The sequence below is a fragment of the Cynocephalus volans genome, chromosome 3 (genome assembly GCF_027409185.1).
Source record: "Cynocephalus volans isolate mCynVol1 chromosome 3, mCynVol1.pri, whole genome shotgun sequence".
NCBI lineage: Eukaryota > Metazoa > Chordata > Mammalia > Dermoptera > Cynocephalidae > Cynocephalus > Cynocephalus volans.
Window position 1 is genome coordinate 115,146,241 of NC_084462.1, and position 25,594 is coordinate 115,171,834.

At 37.3% G+C, this 25,594-nt stretch overlaps 1 pseudogene; it reads left to right on the forward strand.

Moving 5' to 3' along the window:
* The first annotated feature begins 3,057 nt into the window (after positions 1–3,057).
* The window catches only part of LOC134372724 (small ribosomal subunit protein eS6-like), a 72,916-nt pseudogene continuing 50,379 nt past the window's right edge, over positions 3,058–25,594 (forward strand).

Genomic DNA, 25,594 nt, shown 5'->3' on the forward strand with positions numbered 1-25,594 from the left:
AATTAGAAATAAGCAGGTAAAGCATATAGCCCATGGCAAGCATTTGGTAAATAGCATGCACACTCATTATTGAATAAAGCAATGTGACCACGAAAGAGCTTTCTTTTCAGAAATAAACAAAGGAAAAAGGAAAATGAACATTTAAATGGTTGTAAAAATTATTTCAGATTCTGATTATTTCATTTCAATGTCATCAGTGCCATCTTCTCTTTGGAACTCTTCACCATTTATTTCAGGGAGAATATACAGCATCAAACAGAAAGTGTGACGCCCTCCCCAATCTTCCTGCTTATTTTATGAAATTTCTGGCATCTTACATTGCAAAATAGATGAATAACATCAAGATACAATGTACTGAAAGTCAATATTCAATGTCAAAGATAGGAAAGTTTAAAGAGTCTAAGTCATTGCTTCAGTTTGAAATGAAGTGGGAAACTTTGGGAGCTACTTTTTGTTCATTTCTTGTTTCCTATTTTGCATCAGTTAACCAGAGAAAAATAATGCAAAATGTTATATTTTGCTTGATATTTCCTTCTCCACAAACTGTAAAATAATTCTCCTTGTAATAGCTTCTTTAAAAAAAATATTTTTGAAAATTCAGTAGAGTCTAACCAGAGAAAATGGCAGGATTAAGCAAAGAGCAACATTTCATCTTCTTGAGCTTCATTAAAGCAGAGATTCCTTAACTACAACCATCTTTGATGGGGAAATATTTATTTTAAATAAATATATTACATTCTAAATAGAGCAAGTCAACAGATGTATGAGAGTGAAATCAAAAGTTGCACATTCTTGGGCTTTCCCCCTGGCAGATATATTTTTGGCTTTACCCTCTGTGTGTAAAGAAATAATTTCCAGTCTTTACAGAGACTTAAAAACAAAAAACAAAAAAGTCTGAAAGGTTATTTCACATGTACTGAGGAAATTATGCATATCATCAGAGTCTAGCCAGGAAACAGAAACCACCTGAGTAGACCTTAATGTAGAAAACTGATTTGTTGGGTGATGAAAGAGCTGAGAAACCAAACAGGGGACAGTGGGGCAATCCAAAGATTCACAGCAGCTGGGAGCCACGCCCAGCCACGACTGAAGGGATGAAGAGTGAAAGCAGTGTTAACAGCACTGGTGGAAGCTGGAAGCATAGCTGGCCTGCCTGCCAAGAGCTGGATTCATGAAGCTACTGGCAGAGAGAAGCTACTCGGCTTCTTCCTTCCCATTACTGTACAGCCCCCCAATCCAGTTGGAAGCTAGATAGCATGGGAACCACAGCCATGGAGATCAGAGCATAGGAAGGGCAGGGAAGGGACGAGGGGGCACACAGGTCCAGGATGCACACATCATGGAATTGCTTGCTACAGTGGGGGACATACGAGGGAGTGGGGGAGGGGCTGGTACTGAAGAAAGGGAGACTCGTGAAATGCATCTGGCCATTTACATTTTGGTAGAGGACATGAGATGGATACTTGAGTTTTATTCTTTTACGAGGGAATAATCAACATATTTGGTACTGAAACGAGCTATTCTGCCTCTTGATTTTGTGTTATATACTAGATTTATCAGTGCTACTATATTCTTACTTTTAGGTGGACACTTGGAAGCAGGGGCCACAATCTTACTCTATCTTACAAAAACTTTTGGTATCCCAGTATATTACAGTGTTCTAGGGGTGTGTATACACACACATACATTTTGAAACGTGATAGAACATGTAAGGAAATGGCTAAGGGAATCAGCCGTGTAAATCGTGAAACATAAGATACAATTCAATGTCCTCTGAGAGGATAAAATTCAAACCCATTCATCAGGACATTTAATATAATGAAAAACTTTATGACTTGTTAGAAGACCTATTGTAATGAGGTCCTTTATGGCTTGATTCAAGACTTATTACAATGAGGTGCTTTATGGCTTGACTGAAGACCTATTACAAAGAAGTTGGATTTTGCATCCCAGGTTGCTTTGGTCAAAAGGCTACACCTTAGCCACTGATAGATTTGCTGAGGCCAACAGAAACAGGTTGAACAGGAAAGAGCTGAGTGTGTGACTTTGGCAGATCATGGGCAGAAGTGGAGAAAAGATCTTGAGGGCCTCTGGAAAATGCCAGCTGGTTTCTGTTCACTAAGGTTAGGAACCTGTCTGGTGTGTGGTACTATTAAGGGTATATTATTACCCTTCATTTGATCTTGACAAGAGAATTTTTGGTGATTTAAAAAAAAAAAAAAAAAAGACAGACTGATTAAGCTGTATCTGGGTTAACCTTCCTAAATAGCAAATTGGCAGACAGCCTGGAAACAATGTAAATTCTGCTTCATTAAAATTACAATTGCAGTTGATTTTTTTTTCTACCTAGCTGGCTACTGAGAAATAAAATTTCAATGGTTGTACATATGGCTCATGTAAAAGACAACATATAGTAAGCCTGCACAGAAATTCCCCTAAATAGGACTGGAAGCAGCCATGGGGTAGGATGAGAGGCTGGGAGAACCAGCTACAAGAAATGCTGGCCCCTCCAGAGCCACCACATTCTCACAAAATGCTGTTCTATTAAAAGGTCAAGAAAAGAAGCTGGCCAAGAACATTTTCTTGTAAAAGTAAATAAAGGAGTTGACTTGCATATTATATAATCATAGAAATATTTTACAGTACAGCTTTCATTGGCTAAAATTTGGCTTGATATTATTGTATAACTTTTTTTTTTTCTAACTCTGAACTCAGAACTCAAGGGAGAACTTTGCAAGAAAAATGACAATATAATATTTTCTCTATCAACTGTGAAAAAAAGCCAAAGAAATAATGTCACAGTGTGTTTGTTTGGCATAAAATGTATATTGATTGGCTGTCTTTAGAAAGAGCCTAAAGGTAAAAATGTAATAAGTTAAAATTGACTATAAGTGTTTCAAGTCAATGTGTCCAGTAGTGTTCTGGGACCACAGCAAGGCAGGAAAATTGGGAAGAAGGATTCAGAAGAGAAAGGTAAAATGCTTTCACTTTATATATGCAAGTAAAAATGTCCAATACATAGTTAGAAACATAGGACTGGCTCTTTCTCGTGGCATCATGAAGATGTATGTCTCCTTCTCAGACACTAGCTGCCAGAAATGCCCTGCAATGGATGAGGAACACCAACATCATAACTTCTATGAGAAGTGTATGGCCGCAGTCACTGCCAGAGCCCTGGGTGAACAGTGGAAAGGTTATGTGGTCTGAATCAGTGACAGGAACTACAAGCAGGGTTTCTCCATGAAGCAGAATGTCTTGACCCATGGCTGTGTTCACCTGCTACTGAGTGATGGGTGTTCCTGTGATACACCAAGGAGAACTGGAGAAAGAAAGTGCAAATCTGTTTGGGGTTGTATTGTGGATGTTAATTTCAGGGCTCTTAATTTGATTATAGTGAAAAGGGAGAGATGGATATTCTTGGACTGACTGATAATATTATGCCTCATCACCTAGGGCCCAAAAGAACTAGCAGAATCTGCAAAGTTTTTAAATTTCTCTAATAAGATTAGATTCACCTTAATGTTGTGAGAAAGTCTGTAAACAAAGACAGTAAGAAACTCAGGACCAAACTGCCCAAGATTAAGCATCTTATTATTCCATGTGTTCTGTAACACAAAACATTGCTGTACTGCTCTGAGGAAACAGCTTGCTAAGAAAAATACACAAGAGGCTGCCGAATATGCTAAACTTTTGAACATGAGAGTGGGAGACCAAAGAGAAGTGCCAGGAAAAGATTTCCAAGAGACAGAAGCAGTCCTCTCTGAGAACTTCTGCCCTGAACCTGAATCCAGTAAAAATAAATAAATACATAAATAAATAAATAAGATTTTCTAAGAGTAACAAATAAGTAAGATCAGATGATTTTTTCAAAAAGAGAGAATATAGGATTGAAGTTTGGGTGAAAGTCAGGAATAGAAATGTAGATATTTTTCAAACACAAACACCACAAGTAAAGTTAGAGGATAAACAATGGGAAAAAAGGTTTGTAGGACATATAAGAGATAGGATTGGCTTTCAGTAAATTTCTACAAATCAATAAGAAAAAGGCAAAGACTATAAACAGGAACTTCACAGAGGAGGAAACTAAAATGGCCAATAAACATATGGAAAGATGCTCAGTTCACTAATAGCCAAGGAAATGGATATTAAAAGCATAAAAGGTATCCTTTTACACCTTTCAAGTTAGCAAAACAAAAATTTAATTTTATAATGTTGAAATACCATGTACACAAGTTCAAGTGGTCATATATCATACTCAATAGGCTTGCTTGAGTAGCATTTCCTGGGGAGTGTAGTGTTCAAGGGCACAGGAGCAGTAGCAGATGCTGTGGGGCATCACACAGTAATCTAGTAGAGCCTAACTCCCATGTCTGGGAAAGGGACTCAGATCTTCAGGCTGTGAGGCTTTTATGCTCCAGGATTAAGGAAATGGTAACCCCTTTCCAGAGTGGAGTGAAGGATTAAAAACCAGGATTCCAGAGCAACATTATATATATAGAACCTCTGCTACAGCTCTAACCTACTAGTTTGGTATTCAAGAATCCCAGCCCCTTTTATGGGAATGAGGTAGGTGGGCTCAAAGCCTTACACTTATAGCAGCATATTGTGGTAAGTTAGCAAAAAATTCACCCCATCCAACCTTCATAGCTGAGGAAGCACTGGCCTTCCAACTGGCACGATGGGGTAAGGAACTGGGGTCTAAACCTTGAGACTGTCAAGTATTAATTGCCCTAAATATAGGTCATATAGCCAGTTTCCATGGAGCTTTGCAGAAGTACACCTCTCTCTTTGGGAAGCCAGGCTACAGGGTATCAGTTTTGGACAAGTTAATCCTTATCTCTCACAAGCGTTAGCAAGGGTATGGGGGAAGTGGTAGTCTCATATCCCTACAGGGGATTTAAATTTTACAGCTGATTGGGGGGCCAAAGTATTTACTCCCTGTTCTCTGACAATGCTCCAAGGAGATTGCAAGACTCCAAAGAGGAATGGCTACAATTTTCCCAGTCTCTCCAGAGATCATGCCTAAAGCATGATCAAAAAAAGCTATAGAGTTACCCTGACCTGAATGGACTGTGTGGTTGGACAGTTGAAACTTTAGTAATAACCAGTAGAGAGAGATAACTAATGTCCACAGGATTTCCAGAATTCCTAGAAACTTGTTCATAATATTAGATCCTTGACGCAGCCTCACTGTGGAAGAGCGTCAGGAATGGCAGATAAGTTGCCCAACTGTATAGTTGTTTCTGTTGCTTATAACAAAATACTGGAACTGGGTGATTTATAAGAAAATGAAATTTATTGCTTACACTTTCAGAGGCTGAGAAGTCTAAAGTCTAGGGAACACATCTGGTGAGGGTCTTCTTTGGTGGTGGCTCTACAACAATGCAGGGGTCTCATGTCACAGAAAATGGCAGAGCAGAGAGAGACTCTCACGTGCTCTCCTTTTTTTTTTAAAGAAAATGAAATTTTATTAATATTATTTTTTACATTCTAGGATGTTGTTGCAGAGCAGTTTGGAGGGAGGGGGAGAGGGGAAAGGGGAAGGAAATAGGAGGGAAGAAAGCAAGAGGAGGAGCAGGATTGAGGCCTGTGGCAACACCCCTCATTCCCATGGGGGAAACTGGGGGGCTTCCAGAGGTGGCTTGGTCATTGTTGGGCTGGGTGCAGATGTCAGGGAGGTGTGGAAAAACCTTCAGCCCCTACTTTCCAAGCTCAGGAACCCAGGGCCCTTCTTGCTGTGGCTTGGTGGTCATCATGGGGCTAGTTGAATGTATCAGAGAGGCATGGCTGAGGCCTGAGGCCCCACCACCCATGCTTGGGAGAGCCTGGGGTGCTTCCTGCAGTGGCTTGGTGGTCATCACTGGGCTGGTTGCATGCATTGGGGGGTGTGGCCAAGTCCCTTGACCCCCCACCACCACTGCCTTGGCTCAGGAGAGCCCAGGGCGCTTCCTGCAGCAGCTAGGTGGTCATCACTGGGCTGGCTGCAGGTGTCAGGAGGGCATGGCTGAGGCCCTCTGCCCCCTACTACCCCAGCTTGGGAGAGCCCGGGGCACTTCCAATGCTCTCCTTTTAAAGCCGTCAGAACCATACCCCTGACCACCATTTTTAATCCACTCACTAGGACATGATCCTACACTCTAATCACTTCTTCAAGGCCCCATCTTTCAATTATCGTAACAGGATTTCCCACCCTCTTAATAGTCTCAGTGGGGATCAAGCTACTAATACATAAAACTTGGGGATCGTATTCCACATCACCAATATACCAGTGAGAAGAGGAATAGGAAACTAAGCTAGTTTTTAAAAAATAAATAATTGCTATATTTCTTCCAAAAAAATATACAAAGTTAAATTCCAGGAAAGTTTTATTTTACCTTGTCTTCTGATATATTCTAAAGAAATTAATATGATTTCAAAAGTGCTTTTGTGGTTTGTTACTGTTTCATAGTGGCAGTGATCATTCAAAGTGAGACCAACCAGGTTTCAAATTACTCTATGATAAGAGCCTGAGGTACGATTTTTAATCTTTTCAAGGTTTAGTTTCTAGAAGTATAAAATAGGGATTGTTATTAATCATTAAGATTAATGAGACAATATTTATAAAGCACTAAGCACTGTGCTTCCAATCTTCACTTTAAGGGTACTTTATATCCACATTATAGGATGCTGAGAAAACAGAGGAAAGGGAAAAAGATCACCCATAACCCAATCACCCTAGCATATGCGATTATTTTGGATAATTTCCTTTTACGGTGGGTTTTTTACTTTGGGAAGTTTTTGTTGTCGTTGTGTCAGCTTCATGAGGACAGAGACTGTGGGAACACGTAGGCTTGACAAAGAACAGTGAGTGCGCCAAGGGCAAAAGTTCTAAATGCACTTGCGCAGAACCTACTTGCTGAAAACAGCACATGTGGAAACAGCAATTAGTTTCTGCTAAATTAGATAAGAACATTAAGGTCATTTCTTATCCAGCTTTACTCCCTTTCCTTTGTTTCTCAAGATGTTTTCCAGAAATTGCCCCACAGCCAATTTTTTGTTGTTGTCGTTCCTTTGATAAATGATGGATTACGTTGTTTTTTTCTCTTGTATTTCCTTTTCTTTACAATAAAAGCTGAAGCAAACACTGACTCGGGGCTGTTTCTCTCTTCTTGAGGGAGTTTTCTCAGTGCAGTCCCTTTGGGCTTTTCATTTCTCTTTATATCTGGGCTCTGAGTAATCTTCACATCGCTGTCATGCAGTGAGAAGTGACAAGAGACTATGAACCTATCACAGTCAATGATTTTTTTTTTTAAAGTTACATTAATGAATCTGTCTATAAATTGGAGCTAATTTGTGTTTTTTCCATATTTTGGCCTGACAATAAAATGCTGGAAATTCTCAAATAAGCAGGAATGTTCTGTTAAAAACATGTTTAGTATAGTTCTTCAACAAATAATGAAGATTTTTATTTTTAAGTTGCCTACACTATTATTTCAAAATATCTCAAAAGTGTGATAAGGCAGCCTCAAATATATGAGGAATATTTCTCAACTCTTTTTTAAGCACTCTGTCTTGAAGCATTTCATTATTATTTTTATTACATGGAAGTAGTGAAGGTACATTTTTACATGAGTTTTTACTGAGAATCTAATTGCCTCATATACGAGTATTTGAAAAGTCAGTTTCTCCTTTTTTGTCTCTTCAAAACTAAAATGGCAATATGCACGTGGAATTGTTAGCTTCTTAAGATTCTTTTAACCTGTGTTTTTTCTCCAAGGATTTTCTCATATTCTCTCAAATCCCAGTGAAGTCATTACTTTAGCAAGAGGCAAATCACTGTTTTCCATTATGCTCATTTTGTACTCTCCTAGGTAGTATTCATGTCTTTCCTCTCATTAGCAAGAAAATGACCCAAAAGCAGCTCATGTAGTTTATCCTTTGGCTCAGTACTCTTTCTGTGATGTGGCCAAGAGAAAGCTGAGTAATTTAAAAGCACATAAGTTGATTCTAAGGGAATTTGGACAATCTATTAAAGACATGCTGGCTTGATGTATATTAGTCCCTTTATGTTGCTATACCAGAATACCTGAGACTGGGTAATTTATAAAGAACAGAAGTTTATTTGGCTTACGATTCTGGGACAGCTGCATCTGGCATGGGCCTTAGGCTGCTTCTACTCATGGCAGAAAGTGGCAGGCAGCCAGAGGGTACGAGCAGATCACAAGGCAAGAGGAAGCAAGAGAGAGAGGGGAGGTGCCAGGGTCTTTTAAACAACAAGCTCACGTGGAAACTAATAGAGCGAGATCTCACTCACTAATCTCTCCTCTGCTAGGGAGATCATTAATCCATTCATGAGGGATCTGCCCCCATGACTCAATCAGTTTCCAACACTGCCACATTGGAGATCAAATTTCCACATGAGTTTTGGGGGGACAACACATCCAAACTCCATCACTTGGGATGGGAATAGAGGCAGCTGGTAACCCATTGTAGTGGATTGAATTGTGTCCCCCCAAAACTCACTAAAGCTTGAACTGTCCCCCAGTTTTATGTATTAGAAACTTGGCCCCTACTGTGACTGTTAAGAGCATGGGAAATCCTATTATGGGTAATTGCAAGGTGAGGCCTTGAAGAAGCGATTAGATTTTAGGACCTTGCTGTAGTGAATGGATCAAAATTGGTGGTTGGGGGTGTGGTTCTGACAGCTTTAACAAGAGAGTGAATGAGAAGTTTGTTCTCTCTGCTTCCACCATCTTGCAATGTGCGACCCATCTCTTGCCACTCTTTCCTCTCTCCTTCCACACAGACCCTGCCACATCTTTCAGTAGGGACTAGTCAGGAATCCGCCGGCTTGCTTTAGTTTAATGATAACTTTGCACCCTAGTAAGATTTATTTTTCCTCATGTTCTTAAAGTAAGACTCAATAGTATTTTAGACAAAACCAACATACACATCTTTGATCTATAAATTAGTCCCTTTTCTTCTTAATTTAATATATTTGGCCATTTTACCCGTAATTAGCAGCTTTAACAAAAGATTCTTGGGGAAGGAAAATATAAATTAAATTTTGGTTTTGGTGTTCATCATTGAATCCTGATTGAATAAATATCCAAAGTTTTATATATTTAGAGAGAGTACTAATGCTCTATTAGAAGTTCACTTTGCAGAAGATATCCAAGTAATATCTGGAATAAGTGTAACTGGCTCATCTCAGAAATATTGAAAAAAACAAAAAGTATATAAAGAGAAAGAATTTTACATCAGCCAGTAGAAGCTGGTTTTAAGCAATCTATAATAAATAACTTCCCCTATAACTTGAAAAATAGTAAGTATAAAAGTTAAAACAATGAACTCATCTTTTGAATCCTTTTTTATTGAAGACATGGATTCAGCAAACTTTGACTTCTTTCCACACTCCCTCTCCCCTGTTGCCCCTCATCTTTTTTATTAATTTAATCTGAATGTTTATTTTGACTTACTTAATGCTAAAATATTATTTTGATGCTTTCTCTTAGAAATCACTTTGACATTTGTGTTGTGCATGAGAGTTATAATTCCAATAATTTTTTGGACCACTGCATGTCTAACTGAATACAGTGCTCATCACTGCTCATGTTACTCACAGGCTACTCCATTCTTCAATTCTTAGTTCTGATTCCTTTCTCAATTTTTACGTAGTCCTTTTCTAAGTAAATTTTTCAGAAAGACTATTTGAATTAATAGACTTTCTCCCTTTCAAATACTTAACTTTGTGCATGACATATGGTACACATAGTCAGTGGTTTTACAGAACACAGTTATTTCACTATAATGAAAAGCCCTTTAAAGGTGCTAGTGATAAACAGTTTATGTGAATCACAGGAAAAGATAAAGGTAAATATTATTATACTCAACTAGCTTGGCATATATTTATTACTTATTTTTAATTGACAAATAAAAATTGTATATGTTTCTGTCCTACAGCATGTTTTAATATATCAAATTTATTTGATATTTATCAATTTATACGTGTGGAATGGCTACATCAATCTAATTAACACAAAAATTTCCTCATACACTTATCATTTTTTTTGTGGTGAGAACACTTAAAATCTACTCTTGTTACCAAATTAGATTCTTGGGTCCCAAAGTTATAAAAATGAACAATGTACCCAGCAGGATAGCAAGCAATGCTTCATTAAAAGAGGAGATAGACTTATGCATAAGGGGGATAGCTGCAGGAAAGTCAGCCCCCTGAGGGGAGCTGTTCAGGGTCTTTTATAGGGAAAGGAGACAAAGGGTGTAGGCCAGTGTCACTGGAGGTGGTCCATTCTGTTTTTCCTGGTTGCATTATGGGCACATGCTCAGTTAAGACTTTGGTCCTTGAGACTGCTCAGTAGGTCCAAGATGATGGTGGTGTTCATTATTGTCACCACAGGAGGATCATTGTAGAATTGTAGCAGTCGCCTTGAAGCTTTGTGCACATGTGGGAATTCCTAAAGGGGTCTTAAGGTTAATCTGTAGCTTAATTTTTACAATTATGGTAATCAAGCCTTGGGGAGGGGATTTGCAACTCAGTGATTATCTGTTCCCCTCTTATCTCAATTTATTTTATCAGGAAAGGCCATGGGGTAATCATGTGCCCTCAGGGGTCTTGTGATTGAGGAGTAGAAAAGTAGCAAAGTGTCCTCTGAAGGGAAAATGGAGTCGGTTTGGTTCACAGGCCTACCCTTATTCTGTCTCACTCTCAACAATTTGTAAGCATTCAAAATATTGTTGTTAACTATAGTTATCATGATGTACAAGAAATCTCTTGAACTTCTTCCCCCTAACTGAAATTTTGTGTCCTTTGGCCAACACTTCCCCAAACATGACAACCCCCAGTCTCCAGTAACCAGCATTTTACCCTCCGCCTCTAAAAGTCTGAGTTTGAATATTTTACATTCCACATACATGAGATCATGTAGTACTTGTCTTTCTGTGCCTGGCTTATTTCACTTAACATAGTGTCTTTCAGTTTCATCCATGTTGTCACAAATGACAGGATTTCCTTCTTTTTAAAAGTTGAATAGTATTCCTCTGGGTGTGTGTGTGTGTGTGTGTGTGTGTGTGTGTGTGTGTGTGTGTGTGTGTGTGTGTGTGTCACATTTTCTTCACAAGTTGATTTCATATTTTTGCTATTGTAAATAATGCTGCAGTGAACATGGGGGTGCATGTATCTCTTTAATATACTGATTTTCATCCTTTGGAGTTATATCCAGTAGTGGGATTGCTGGATCATATGATAGTTCTATTTTTAATTTTTTGAAGAAACTCTGTACTGTTTTCCACAATGGCTGTACTAATTTACATTCCCACCAACAGTGTACAAGGGGTTCCTTTTCTCCACATCCTTGCCAACACTTGTCTTTTGCCTTTTTGATAGTAGTCATTCTAACAGGTATGAGGTAATATCTCATTGTGGTTTCAATTTGCATTTCCCTGATGGTTAGTGATTTTGAACATTTTTTCACATACCTATTGGCCACTTGTATGTGTTCTTTTGAGAAATTATTACTCAGGTCCTTTGAGTTTGGCAGATATTTAAAAGATTATTTTGTCTTGGAATTTTTAGGCTTTTCAGAGATGCTTAATAGATGAATGAATAAATAAGTGCATGATAAATGTATGACAAGTGAATCAGAAAAGAGAAAGATTAGAAGAAAGAGAACCAGTTAGGTAATAGTCCATAAATGATTATGCAGAAAATGGAAATGTAGACCTTGATTCATTCTTAATATCTTTCTAATATTCTTAATTTTAAACATAATTCATTCTATTGACAGCTTCTGACACATCAGAAGTACACTGAAAACTGAAGAGCGTGAATAGATTTTCCTGCCTAACATGACCACTTACCACACATCCGGAGAAATTATTTGTGTAGGTTTTCTAAGTTATGTGAGTTGATATGACTCTTAGAAACATTTTATTATTTTATACAAACAAACCAGGGAAAAAACTTCTTATGATTACATTTTACTTCTGCACTGGATCTCTTGGTGCTATGGACTGAATATTTGTATACACTCAAAATTCATATGTTGGAATTCTAACTCCCAAGATGATGGTATTAGGAGATGAGGCCTTTGGAAGATGAATGGGATTAGTGCCCTTTTAAAAAAGGCCTGAGAGAGCTTCTTTGCCCCTTCCACCATGTGAGGACACAGTAAAAAGATGGCCATCTATAAACCAGAAAATAGGCCCTCGCTAGATATCGAATCTACTGGCGCCTTGATCTTGGGCTTCTTAGTCTACAGAACTCTGAGAAATAAATTTCTGTTGTTCATGAAACACCCAGTCTGTGGTAGTTTTGTATAACAACCCAAATGGAATAAGACACTTGGGAAAATAATATGGACTGTGTCATCTTTCTAATTAAAATTTTCAGGAAACCTATCTAGTAATCCAGGTAATGGTGCCAGTGTAGATAGTTCAGTTATGGATTTTATGCCCCAGAGTAGATCCCAAAGGCCAAATTATTTGGTTAATATGTCTATACTTAACAGGTTAATTAAGTGCTACTCTCTTCTTTGTAAGCACAATCATGGACAAAATACATTTTTTAAAAATAACCTTTTAAATATGGAGAAACAGAACTTCTGAGAAGTTCATTTCTTCCCAATCACTTGAATACATTTCCAGGAAGAGGAAAGCATGATTATGATGCCATCATGGATTTATAAATTGCTCTTTTTATGAAGAACTCAAAGATAATTAATAGTGCAGACAACATTAGATTGAAAGAAAATCAGCTCATACGAAGTGCTGTAATTATTAATTATGTTAACACTGGAAGGTCTGATCTTTTGGGCAACAATACTAAAGTTTTGCTGTGGTGTGATCAAATAATTACTATATCTTAAAAACACTTTATCACTCTATCCATTCTATTAAAAATCATTGAGAGTCTGATTATGATCTTTCACAAAAAGAGGTAAAAGGAGACAAAAAAGGGGGGGAAGAATGTAGATCAAAGTCTATCTAAAAAGAGGGACTGCGAAGGTAATATTTTCCTAGCATAAGGTGCCAATACTCAAGTCAAGCTGGTATTTTGGAGCCAACGAAGAAAACAGTCAGCAAATGATGTCGTTTGAATACCTCCTTTCTTCCCTAGAGGTGTAAAAGGATGCCATGTGGGCTCCTCTGGCTTTGGAGGAACTCCAGAGAAATATCTCACCAAGGTTTCATGACAGATAGGGGGCCAAATGCATCCTGGATGATATTCTCATGGTTTGTGAAGAAGGTGTTAAAGAGCCAAATAAAAGTCATTTTCAGGTTTCTCTGAGCCAGAAAAGAAAAAAAAAAAAAAAAAAAAAGACAAAAAGTCAAATCCGACAGAGATTCCAGATGAGTTTTAGTATTTTAGAATATCCAACCTGTACCTACATCATCCCAGTTCCTGATAAAGACGAGGTTGTGTTAATGCTACTCTCTCATCACCCAGGAGAAACAACACCTGTCAGAAAAAGAATGGAGAGGGGCTGGGACCACATCTGAGAAGAAAGGAAGGGGTTCAACTAAAGGGGCAAAGCTGTCCAGCATGGATTGGGCGTCTGACACTACAGTGATGTATTAGAATTCACAAGGAAGTCTTGTGGGATTTTAAATATGTGGAAGACAAAGATTCTTAGAAAGTTCCCCACTGAAAAAAGAGAGGGCACGTATCAAAGGTTTGTTGGCGTTGACAACCAATACATTCTTCTATTTCAGTCCTTAGCCAGGTGTTTGAAATGAGGAAGGAGAAAAACTAAGAAGAGAAAGAAGAAAATTCTCTGGAAAGCACAAAAGCCTCCAAACAGTTCCAATCTTAGAGTGTCACAATGTTAAAACATGAGACACATTATCAGGAGATGAAAGTTCAAAGAGGCCTCGGTTTCGTGTTGGATAAACAGGAACATATGCCCAGCCTCAGAAATATTTCAAATGTGTTGTGAAACTTCACTCAGTCAGGAGAGAAATGTTAGAGTTCAACTGTGAAAAATTCAATTGCATGGTGGAAAAAAAGCAGGTGCTGGGAATGATCACAAACTTTCTAAGCGTGTCAGCGCCATGAACTACAATAGCAAACAGAAGGAAAATGTTATTAAGGCTTAGAAAGGTTTTCTGATCGACGGATAAAATGAACCCACGTAGCATTTACACATAATTGTGGAAATGGATTCATTCCTCTGAGGGAGAAATAAAGGTCAAAAAAGAAGGAAATCGAGACCCTGGAAATATTCCACAGTAGGCTTTTGTGGGAAATTTCTAAAATTGAGGGAAATTTGGGCAGAAACCACATAACCAGAAGTGAGAGATCTCTGTTGAGGAAGCTTAATTAAAAGAAAAAAAAAACAATTTATCCACAAAATCTAAGTCCACGTTAGTGTACCAGGTAAGTTCTGTTCTAGAAGAATTTTATGTTGATTTATGAGTTGTGATGGCCTAAGAGACTATACAGTATAGTTGATCAAAAATCTTTTCTTAATCCTGTTGCTGAAGGGGTTTTTAATATAGACACACCAGGCTTCTTCTGAGTGGCTTCTTTTTCTGTTTCTTTTGCATCCACTCCACTGACTACAGTATTCCATGAATAGTGAGGGGGAGTCAATAAATGGTGACTGATGAGCTGAGCAAAGACCCAGGACCTAAAAGAAAGGGAAAGCCAAGCAGTTCCAGGAGGCCTGAGTGCTGGCGAGCAGGACTGGCCCTGGTTCCCACGCATGGGCTGTCCCAGATGCTTCACCTTGCAGTGCTCGCCTCCTCTGTCCCAGCTACACAAGGTCATCCCCCTGCTGGGGCCACTCCGCAAACACTCACCGTGATGCCTTGCCCTGGGCCCCAGCCATCAACCACAACATCCTAAACACTGGGCTTTTCTTTTAAGCCTCACAAATGACAAATTGCCTTGACCAGTATCCACATAGAAGCTAAAGAATTACCGCAGTCTGCGTATTGTCCATTAAAATGACTGTGCCCTGTCCCTTTCCTGAAGACATGCAGTGCTTTCTGCTACTCTGGAAAATTAATTCATGTTGTTATGCCACGGAGTCAAGGGGCTACCTCCCAAGTTAACATTTGCATTTCATTGTGAAAGAACCTAGAGAGAAGAGAAAGTACAGTCTGACAGAGCAGCAGAGTTGATGGAAGCATTATAGGGAGTCACTTTTCTTTTGAAACCCACATTATTCACTCAACAACACCTCCCTATTGCACTTACTTCCTGAAAACTCTGGCTCCCATTAAATATTTGGAGGCTGGCCTGGCCCTCGTCTTGGGATACTGGAAATAAAATTGACTTAAAAAATATATATATTTTGAAGGAAACTTTTTAAATTACAGTAAAAATGCAAATATACACACACTCACACTCCCTTTAGCATTCATGTACTATTCACTTTCCAGAATTAACACATGCTTACAGTTTGTCACTTTAGTTCAGATTTTGTTTTAATAGATTATTTTAGATTTGAAATTTGAAAGCACATTTGTTACTCTTCCCCATGCCATTTCCATCTCTACCTCCCTCTCCAGAGGAAATCATTTGATTTGTATCCTTCTAGGCCATTTTTTATATACATCTATTTATGAATAATATATTTATTGCTTTGTGTGTTCTTTTAATTATGCATAAATGCACTCATGCTGTACATATTCTTCAACTTGCTTTTTAGCACTCGACATTGTGTTTTAGATTGCCCATATAAATACACATGTAACTAGTTTTTTTCGTGTTAACTACTATGTAGAATTTCATTATATAACTGATGATACCATAATTTATTTCTCCGTTCCCATTAAATTTTTCCAATTTTTCACTATTTTGCACAATACCGTATGCATATCTGTTTTAGTCCGTTTTGTGTTGCTATAACAGAAATACCTGAGACTCAATTTTCTGTTTTAGTCCATTTTGTGTTGCTATAACAGAATAGCTGAAACTGGGTAATTTATAAAGAAGAGAGGTTTATTTGGCTTATGATTCTGGGACAGCTGCATCTGGCACGGGCCTCAGGCTGCTTCTACTCATGGCAGAAAGTGGCAGGCAGCCGGCGGGTACAAGCAGATCACATGGCGAGAGGAAGCAAGAGAGAGAGAGCAAGAGAGAGAGAGAAGGTGCCAGGGTCTTTTATAAGCAATGAGCTCTGGCAGGAACTAAAAGAGAGAGAGCTCACTCATTAATTCTCCCTCCCCCAGGGAGAGCATTAATCCATTCACGAGGGATCCGCCCCCATGACTCAATCAGTTGCCACATTGGAGATCAAATTTCCACATAAGTTTTGGAGGGGACAACACATCCAAACTCCATCAATATCCTTATACATATCTCTGCACATGTGCAAGAATTCTCTGTGGGTGCTTCTACCTCCAAGTGGAATTGCTGGGTTGTGGCATATAACTACTTTCATCTTTATTACGTAGTACCAATTGGTTCTTTAAAGGGATTATATGAATTTACATCCCCACCAGCAATGTTTGATAGTTTCTCTTTCTTCACACGCTCACCAAGACTTTTTGCCAATCTGATGGGTATAAAATAAAAGCTCCTTACTTTGATTTAGACTTCCTTGAAGCCTGAAGATCTTTTCATAATTTGTCTTCTATTTTGTAAATTATCTTTTTATGTATTTTACCCAATTTTCTTTTGAGATGTTTGTCTTTTTGTCATACTTATTTGTAGGAAGGAGTCCTATACATTCTGAATACTACTATTTTGTCTCATTTATGTTTGTAAATACCTTCTTTCTGTATGGTGTCTGCCTTATAACATTGTTGTGATTTGTCAGTCACATTTTTAATACTGATATATCAATTTTTTCTTAATGCATTATGGTTTTGTTGTTTTGTCTAAAATATACTATACCGCAATTATATATAGAAATATACATATGTAAAATATATAAAGATATGTAAATTTACACATACGCACAAATATTACCACATATTTTTCACTTTAACAGTCTGCAGAAGTTATGTCACCATACCCATTTAATGATTTCACTTAAAATGCATGCTATCCAACTGGGTCTACTCTGTTGCTTAGCAATTGTTTTTCATTCCAAATTCACCTACCATATTAGGGAAGTAGTAGAAGATTTGGCATCAAAGAAACCTAAGTGCAAATCTCAGCCTTCCCACTTACTAGGTATATGACCATAACCTCTCCATTTCCTATCTGAAACATGCATTGTATCATATCACACAGATTCCTCCAGCCAGCTTGATCTTCTCATGTATAAAAAGGTGAAAATTAATAGCACTCTTCCAAGCCCTTCACAATGAGCTCTTTGGATCCTCACAACAGCATGAGGGAGGCATTCTTATTATGGTTTTCTCCTCCATTTTACAGATGAGGAAGCCAAGAGGGTAACTAACTTGATCATGGCCACATAGTTAACACATAGCAGAGCCAGAACTTAAACTTCCACAACCTATGCTCTACAGCATTTCACTGTACTGCCTTGCAATAATTTCTACCTTCTAAGTAAATGGAAAAATTAATGTAAACATTCAGCCTACTGCCCAATGTACAGATGTACTCTGTAAATGTTATCTATATTTCCCATAAAGGCTGTTTCAAGTTTTCCATTTCACTCCAAACTTGAAAATGCTTCCCACAGGTGAACTTACCTTAGCATGCCCCAATATCTTCTTTACAACACTAGAGCCATAGAACCCATGAATTGTCTATTAAACTGTCAGATAATGAGAACCCCACCATCTACAGGCCTTCCACTTTCTTCATGTTTGCCTTCACCTTCCTCTTCCCCCTCGTTGACTTCTTCATCCTCCTTCAAAACATTCTTGGGGAACCTCACCTGCCTTAACTTAAACTTTGCAAAGAAGTTAGGACTCTCAAAGTGGTGCGCTTTCAAATTTCTTCTTCTGACCTACATATAAAGTACCCATTACAATGCCTGGAATATAGCAAGCAATAAAATCCAGATTTTATTATTTGAATTCTTTGGTGTCAGTGCACAACAGGATAATCACTTCCTCTTGGAGAACAGACTTGTACTTCTGCTACAGCATGAGTGGGAGGTGGTTATGAGGAGGAATAGATATTAAAAAAAAAAAAATCACCTTCTCCTCCCCTTCCAATAGAAAAAGAACGTCACCTTCCTTCCCAAGGTAACTCCTCTGCTTGTGTCCATTATCTTATACACTTTCACCTTTCCAAGGACTTCCCCTTCTGTCGAGTCTTCAATCTTTCATTCTTTTTTATTCCCTACAACTATTTTATAGACTCTAAAATGCCATCAATTGTAAAGAAGAAACAAATGTTGCCATTTAACTAGAACATTTTGTCACTCAGATATAGACATGGATTTTTTTCACATATCACTCTTGAGCCTGCATGAAAAGGAAAATATAAGCACATAAACTAAAACTTTGAATTCACAGTCTGATTTCTCACTCTTCAGGATTATTGATGTTATTTTTACATACAAGTCGTCTTCTGTGTTATCAAAAATGTTGGTGACACATCATTTTCTAAGAGTGCTCCTCTGTTGTCTCCAAGACTTCCTTCCAAATGCTCCATCCACCCTCTCAGCTTTGACATGCACGTGCTGACAGTGACTGAAGGTCGTGACTGTGGCCCAGCGAACAGCAACTGTAAAGTTCATCCTGATTTCAGAAATACTAAAATGGGAACACAAAAAAGTACACCACACAAACAATGAAGTATAGTAGATCTCTCTTCTCTGGTAATAATCATGATGAAGTCACCCTATAAAGTTAATGAAAACATTGAGTATTAGAAGTAAGAAAATGCTGCAGTGAGGGAAAGCAGATGGGACCAAAACCTTCTCTCTTTCTTCAAATCATCAATGTGCTTGTTAATTTAAAAGATTTATTTAGATTCATTTATCAAAAATTCTAACCCAATATGTTTATTTCATCCATTGTGTTCACATAACTTTTCTGTACATCATATACTTTTTAAAAATTTAACTGGACAAGTAAGCTTTTCTTTCATAAAATAGTGAATTTTTTATGATTTTATCAAGGATTAGGTAATAAATATTTCAATACACTTTAATTTTGTTTGTTTCTGTTTGTTTGTTTTTGGCAGCTGGCCAGCACAGGGATCCAAACCCTTGATTTCAATATACTTGAACTCAGACAATCGATTCACAGACCTCTGGACTACCCAAAATGCTGAATCCATCTATATCCAACACGTCTTTAAAATTTTTAATAATGTTTTTTGAGATTTCCATATATTATTTTTAATATTTTTATTGTATATATTTAACATGTACAACATAATGTTTTGATATGAATATACATAGTAAAATGATTACTACAGTCAAGCAAATTAATATATCTATCACTTCACTTAGTTGTCTTTTTTTGTAACAACAGCACCTAAAATCTACTCATCCTACATAACCATAATTTTTTACCCTTTGAATTGGCAACATTTTACCTTCTCTTTGTAAAGAACCTTGGCAAAACTTCTAAGATTATGAAATAGCTGCTTCAACACTTTAAGACATTGAATCGCTTTTTAACTATGAGTAGATGATTTAATAATACTTTTTTTTTTTTTTTCTGTCTTTTTATGACCGGCCACACTGCGCTCAGCCAGTGAGCGCACCGGCCATCCCTTTATAGGATCCGAATCTGCGGTGGGAGCGCTGCTGCACTCCCAGCGCCACACTCTCCCGAGTGCGCCATGGGGTCGGCCCTAATAATACTTTTTAAAATAATATTTTTATCATACTCATTTATTTTAAAATTAATTTTCTCATTTCATACAAGTTATTATATTGGCCTACTTGAAATCCTAAATTGTCCTGAGTTATTTCCTCCAGAACAATGGAGCATTTTAAAGCATAGATCAAAGAATCAAAGAAATAAAAATTAAAACAACGAACTTCTTTTCACTCCCATACCCATCTTGGTGCCAAGAGTACAAAGCAAATAATATTGTTGGGAAAGGTATGAAGAAATGAGCATATTCATTATTGCTATGACAATATAAATACGAACATCCATTCTAGAGGGTATTTTGACATTTATTTTAAAGCCTTAAATTGTGTAAATGCCTTGAATTTTTGATTCCAATAATAAAGATTTATCATAAGGAAACAATTAGAAAAGTATTCAAATATGTACAAAGGATGTTTGTCACAGAGTCATTCAGAATAGTAAAAAACCAAAATAATCTAAATGTTCAACTACAGTTGATTAACAAATTATGGTGTATCTATTTTAAAATTCTTTAGCCAATAAAAATTATGGGTTAGATCCCTATTTATTGACATGATGTGGCAGAGGCAGAATGCCTGCTAATCATGTCACCTGCTCCTTTCATTTCCTTCCCCGCTTGCAGTTAGGTGAAACCATGTAAATACTTCTGGCCAATGAAATGTGGAAGTAAGATGTCACTTCCAGACTGAGACAATTAAAAGCCCTGTAAGATTTTTCAATCTCTTTTTTCTCTTTCCTTAAAAATTGAGAAAGCGGAGCATTCGAAAACACTGTGGTGACAAGAAGATGAAGCTTCCATCAGCCTGGGCCCCTGAGCAAATGTGTGGTGCAGAGCCCTCCAGTAACCTGTTTGGGATAAGAAACATGAGCAAGAAATAAACCTTTGTGGTGTTAAACTATTTAGAATTTAGGATTTTTGTACAGCAGTATAAATTGGCCAAGCCTAACTAGTACACACTGTAAAAGATTTATGACATATTAAATGAAAGAAGTGTCAAGGATATAATATACAAAAAGGTAATACAATTTGTTTTTGTATAATGGAATGACATTATTTGATTTGCTATTTCTTCTAATTTTTTTAATGAGCATGTTAATATGTTTGTAAACTTTAATAATTAAATTCTTTGTAGAAAACCTTAGGAAAAAACAAATTATATACAATGCTCAATAACAACCAACTTTATTAACTGATAGATAGAAAACATAAAAACATACCTAAATTTTACCAGCTCTTTTACAAGCTAACAGTCTTCAGGAATAAGGGAGAAAGGGATGGACAGGCAAGATTGCTCAGCCCATGTGTTTGTGTGTAGAGGGGAGGTATGTGGGTGCTTAGATGTTGCAATCCTCAAGCAAGTGAAAGAAGGCTCTTGGTGGCAGTAGGAAAGTTGTGGTGTTGTACAATGTGGCATGGAAAATTAAGAACAAATGTTCTCTCTATGGAAAATGCCTTGGAGGTCAGTAATGAAGCTGGAGATGAAGAGCAGAACCCTGATTTATCCAAAAGCCAGCAGAGATAGCTGCCTGAGAAGAGAACAGAATTTATATAAAGGTTCTGTGGCCCTGATGAAATTCTGAAAGTCAGCGCTCTCCAGTCTGCCCAGACCCTGAACCCCTCTCCTTTGGCTCCCCTCCCTTCCTTTCCTACCTCGCCTCTGTGCTTTCTATTGCCGTCTCTTTTTCATCTCATTTTCTGTTTATTTTATTCTCAGGAACCATCATGTCCTCAAGTTATTTTCCATTACTCAGAAATTTTTCCATTACTATAAAAGCAGTCAGGAAGGCAAAGAGAACATGTAAGGCCTTTCAGATGAGAGTGAAGTTGGAGGAGTTTCCTTCCATTCCCTCATGGTGAAGACTGAAGGTTGTAGAGAGGATGGAATACATGAGTGTTACTGATTTAGTGAAGGTTGCTGCCCCCAGAGCAAACACTGTCTTCCCTGATACAGGTTAGCCTGGTGGTGTAGATGTTAGGACTAGGGGCTTTCTTGTGTTGCTGCACATGCGTTGCCTTATCAGTTTACTTGTTTTCTATCCACTAGGGCAAATCCCTAAGCAAGGAGCTACCTAGTTCTCTGACATGATGTTGATGTAAAACTTGAAAGCAAAGAGAACTGAATGGGGGTTTGATTCTGTGTGATGGTGATAATGAGGATCAGCTAAGGAGGTCTGTTACTGGCAGAACTGGTGTGTGCTTTAAGACACACAGTGGTGCCAAGAAACAACACAAAGTGTGAGAACAAGTAGAGCAAGTCACGATCCATTGCAGATTCCAAATTGTACACTTCTGTCTCTATATAGAGCATGTCAAAAGTGTCATTTCTGCTGTCATGAGAACTTTTTAGATTGTCACCATCATAAGTACAGCAACAACAGTAGCATTTCTTTATATTAACTGCATCTGAATCCCACAGCAAGATGTAGTTCCCCCTGACACATTTGACTTCGGGAATATCAGGCTGGGAGAATCTCTGGGGGAAATGAGGCACTGCTTTCTGATTCTATGTAAAGAGGAGTCGTTCTGGTTGACATAGACTACAGAGTGTTGTACTTTTTTGGATCTGGCTGTCAGAAATCTCCAAGTGTGGTGTGAAAGATGTATAATATTTTTTCAGCAAGGCTATTTTTTTCAACCGGTATTATGTGGGTTTGAAAACAGAATGGGACCTCTCTCGTTACTAATCCTTCCAAGCCCTGATCGTCCAGCTGAGGTGCTGGAGGTGAGAAGCTGTCACAGTTTCAAATGTAGTGGGAAAGAAAAACATTTTGGAGGGTCATATGCATTTCTCTTGTTATTTCTACCTTTAAAAAAAAAAGGCATCTTTGGTTCATTTTGGGGGAAAGCTCTTATTTATGCATGCACATTATAAAATAAAGTCTTCCTTTGTTACATAAGACAAAACAATTCTGGGGAATGCTTGGGGGATACTTTAATGAATAGTCTCTTTTATTAACTTCTTTTTCTATGTGAATTTTTAAAAAATCTCTGACAAAAATATATCAAGTCGTCCTCAAGAGCACAGAACTCTTATTATTACCTGATGTAGAGAAAATGCACTTTAATTATTAAACACATACACTCACTATATGGGACTAGAATGAAAATGAAGCCAGAGTTCTTACTTTGAAGGACTGATATGAATTTTTTTAAAACTCTAAATACAGTTTTTTATTTTTTATTTAAAAAAAATTATAGAGAGTAAAATCCACTCTTTAGGATATACAGTTCTGTAAGTTTTGACAAATGCATACAGTTAGCTACCACCACAATCAAGATGAAGAAAAGAACCCCAGAGCATTCCCCCAAGTCCTTCTGTAGCCATACCCTGCCCTCAACCCCAAACCCTGGCAACCATTTATTTGTTTTGTCTCCATAGTTTTGTCTTTTCCAGAATGGCATATAAATCAAATCATACAGTATGCAGTCTTCCGTGTCTGGCTTTTACTTACCAAAATGCATTTAAGATACATCCATATTGTTAACTAAGTGTATGAGGCATTCTTTTTTATTTCCAAATAGAATTCCATTGTATGGATGTACCACAGTTTGCTTATCCATGCACCGGTTGAAGACATCTGAATTGTTTCCAGTTTTTGGAGATTATGAATCAAGTTAGTATAAATATTCATGTACAGGTTTTTGTGTAAACATATGCTTTTATTTCTTCTGGGGAAATACCTAGTAGTGGGATTGCTGGGTCATATCGTAAGTGCAAGGGTACTTCAAAAAGTTCATGGAAAAATTGAATTAGAAGATAATATGAATCCTTTCATAAACTTTTTGAAGACCCCTCGTATATGTTTAACTTTAAAAGAAACTGCAAACTATCTTCCACAGTGGCTATACCATATGGTATTCCCATCAGCAATGTACAAGAATTCCCCTTACTCAGAATGCTCACTCACACTTAATACTGCAGTTCTTTTAAAATTTTATTCATTCTAATAGTCGATAGTGATAGTTCATTACGGTTTTAGTTTGCACATGAAATGATGTTCAACATCATTAGTCATTAGGGAAATAATGATGTTTAAATAAGCACATGAAATGATGTTCAACATCATTAGAAATTATTTCCCTAATGACTAATGATGTTGAACATCATTTCATGTGCTTATTTCTTATCCATGTATCTTCTTTATAACTCTGATTTATCTGTACAATTTTTTGGCCCAGTCTGAAAATTGGATTCTTTGTTCTCTTACCGAGTTTTGAGATTTCTTTATATATTCTGGATAAAAGTTTTTCATTAAATATGTGCTTCACAAATATTTTCATGAAGTCGGCAGCTTTTTATTTTCTTAGCAGTGTCTTTGACAAAGCAGGTTTTCATTTGAAGGAAATCCAATTTATTAATTTTTCTTTGGGTGCTTTTGGTGTCATGTCTAAGAAGTCTGCCTGGCCCAAAGTCATATTTTCTCTTGTTCTTTTTGTTCTAGGAATTTGATAGCTTTAGATTTTACATTTAAGCTTGTAATCCGTTTTGAGTTAATTTTTGTATGAATTATGAGGTATGGGACAAAGATCATTTTTTTGATATAGGTGTCCAGTTCTTTTAAGAACATTTGATGAAATGCTATACTTTCTCCATTAAATTGCTTTTGCACCTTTGCCAAAAGTCACTTGATCGAACACGTGTGTGTTTATTTCTGACTGTCAGTTCTGTTTTGAGGATCTATGTCTATTCTTTCACCAATACTGCATTGCTTTGATTACTATAGCTTTATAGTAAATCTTAAAATAGATTGTGTGAGTTCTCCAACTTGTTCTTTTTCAAAATTGTTTTGACTATTCTAGTTCCTTTGCCTTTCCATATGAAATTTAGAATCAACTTGTTGATTGCTACAAAAAAAAAATACTGCTGGAATTTATATTTGGATTGTGTTAAATCTATATAATATAAATTTTAGGATATAAAGAAACTTCCACAAAACACAACTAAAAATCCTAAGAGGCATCCTAGAATCAATCCACAGGAGCTCACATTCATGTTTGTTTACTTGGCCTTTGATAGTTACATTACATCTCTCTTTTAAAATAATATGCAATGGAGAAAATACTGAGATTACAAAACCCATTTCTTGGCCTCATACATTCTATGGGGAGGTCTCATCATAAATCATAACTTAGCTTTCAGGTGTGCAAATTAACTGAATAGGCTTTAGAAGTCAATATAATCAGGTATAAAAAATAGTTCATCCTAATAGCTTATTCTCCATACTTGTGTCAAAACAGCAAACTTCAAACTGGAAACAAGAGTCTCTTTGCCCAAAAAGATTGAGTGGTATCACACAGAGAACCACAGTTTCCTGCAGCGTCCCTGTCTGTTTGTCCTGTTTGAAGAATGACAACACAGCTGCTTAGGGACACAGGCTCCAACTTAGATTATGAGAAAGAGTGATATTAAAGGGGTATTCACATTATATTGGGATAATTCCTAATTCAAAGAGAGCTTATGAAAGGGAGCCTGAAATTCATGTTCATGGGGTCCTAGGATCACTACTATGTTAATATCACAGAAAAGAATAGCACCAATTTTTCAGTGTTTCATCTACACCCTGTTTGTTTCTTCCCTTCAACTGGATTGTTTGATGCACAGCCAGTTTTCTTGGTTTCCTGGAGATTTCCATTATAAAAGTTGTAAAAATCTTTTAATTGCACCAAACCAAGCACTCATTCTTTGTTGACATGGGGCTGGCTTACGTCTTGAGAAATTTTCAAACAAAGTCTGTGGATAAAAGTATAGCAGCATGTTTTACACATTGAAGGGAAAAAGAATAAAAGACGATTAGTTTTTTGTTTGTTTTTTTTTTCTTGTTGCTACACGCTTTCTGGCATCATTTTAAATTTATTTATAATACTGCTGTCATTAATATTATGCTCACTTGG